The following is a 2,111-nucleotide window of genomic DNA, read 5'->3' as shown; positions in this document are numbered from 1 at the left end:
CTTACCTAACACTCCTAGGCCTCTGGCCACCTTTAGCTTCACCTTCCTAAGGGAGATTCCTAAGCATCCCTGAACACTCACACCCCACTCTGATTTCCCCTCCTATTTCTTGGGAGCCTTGTAGTTCCCTGGAAACCTCCTCTCAAGTGAGCATGTCCCCAGGAGGAGGAAAAATGATAGAGCCTTATGTGAGGTAAGAAGAGGCAGAGCTGTTTTCTCTCTGTCTCCCTTCCTTCTTCAGCCACTAATTTCTCCTCCGAGGGCTTGTCTAGATGTCTGGAGCACTGGGAATTGGGGGAATGAGAAGGAGCCCCTCAACTCTGTCTCAGTCACATCACTCAATTACATCTCTGTCCCCTCTTCCTGCTGCCCCACCCCCCAACAGTAAAAACCTCACTCCCGGCAGTTCTGCATCACCTTCTGGGAGTGGCTAGAACTCATCTCTTGCTCCTCACTTTCAATTTCTATCCCCCTCCCCCAAGAGCAGTAGTGGTCTTGGCCTCCTGGCAGAGCCTTCCCAGCCCGTTTCCATAGAAACCGGGTAGGCTGTGCAGTGCGGGAAGGGGAGGGGAAACAGGAGCGGAAAGGAGGGACCAGGCCTCAGGGGCAGCCACAGATGAAGGGAGGTGTACACTGAGAGAAGGGGGGAAGCTGTCTCATCCAAACAGAGAGTGGGACCCTGATTTGGGAGGGGAGGCAAGAGGCAGCAAAAGCTTGGTATGTTTTCTCCCCATGCAACTTGCTCTGCTGCCTCCTGAGGAAGGGGCACGGGACTGTCCCCTCCCCTGGCACAGGGAGGGGGTTTCCTCCCTCCCCTCCTCCTTAAAATTCTTCTTTACCAGAAACTGCGTGATTGGGGATGAATCTCTTCCCCAGGACCTACCGGTCTCTAAGACAGGGACCATTGGATACCTTCCCTCCTCTAAGAGCTCCCTGCCCTCCCCAGCCCAGTGACTCCTTGATCGGGACGCTGGGCAAGCCGGGGGACCCGGTGGCCGGCGCTGACCCCGTGGCGTGCGGCTCTCAAAGGCCCCATTCATCTCTGGGGGCTGAAGGCGCCATTGTCCCCGGCGGGGGGTGGTGTGGGGCGTGATGGGGTCTCGACTCAGAAGGAAGGAATGCGTCTGGAGAAGTTACCCTGGGGGCTCTGGTCTCAAGTCCCCACCAGATCTCCATCGGGACCCTTTCATGACCCCAGCCCTTTCCCCAGGAGCTCCCAGCAGCCTTCGCGCTTCTGCTGAGGGTGGGGACTGCCGCGGCGCCGGGGAAGCCTCGCCCCACCCCTCGGTGGACTCCGGAGAACCACGCCTGGCACCGGGAGCTGTCCAGCACCTTGGCTCCTGACGGACCGCTGACTCGCCTAGGTGCCATCGGACATAGGGGCGCTCAGGGCCAGCCTTGGTGGCTCGGGGGCTCTCCATTATGCAAGCTAAGACCACTAAACCACACCTGGCCTGGGTGGGCTTGGATGCAGCTCCGGATGTGGGGATCCATCGGTGCTTAGAACTGACCTAGGGGCCAACCTAACCCCTGTCCTATCTGAGCAGAATTGAAGGGTCAAGTGCCACCGACCACTCCCCTGGAACCCTGTCTCAGACCTGGGCAGGAAAAAAACACATGAGAGGTCAGGCCCTGCCTCCCCCCCCCTTCCCCCATGTCTTTCTGTGCTTCTGTTTCTGTTTTCCTCTCTCTCTCCTCCCTCCTCCTCTCTTTCCCTCCCTGCTGGGTTGGGGGCTGCTGAATTATCATTTCTCAGCTCTGCTAATGTGCTCCCCGCTGTGGGGAGGGATCATAATTCTGGGAGATGATTAAGTTTCAAATTGTTTTTCTTTGTGTTGTTGAATATGAGGCTTTAATATGGTCCCTCCTCAGCCTGGGAGCCTGCCCCCATCGTTCCTCTCTTGGTGCCCTCCTCACTGATAGGCTAGGTTTGGGATTATGTCCTTGGGGTCCCCTCTAAACTTGTATGTGTATGGGGTGGTAGGGAAGGCTGGGGAGAATAGACCTACCCCAACTTAATAGGGAATACATTGAATGTAGTGGTGAGAGACAGTGCTTTTGACGTCAAAGAAGTCAAAATTCAAATCTTGACTCTGCCACTTACTACCTGC

The sequence above is a fragment of the Propithecus coquereli genome, unplaced genomic scaffold (genome assembly GCF_000956105.1).
Source record: "Propithecus coquereli isolate 6110/MARCELLA unplaced genomic scaffold, Pcoq_1.0 Scaffold236, whole genome shotgun sequence".
Taxonomy (NCBI): Eukaryota; Metazoa; Chordata; class Mammalia; order Primates; family Indriidae; genus Propithecus; species Propithecus coquereli.
The sequence above is the reverse complement of the archived record's forward strand: the minus strand, read 5'-3'. Positions refer to the sequence as shown.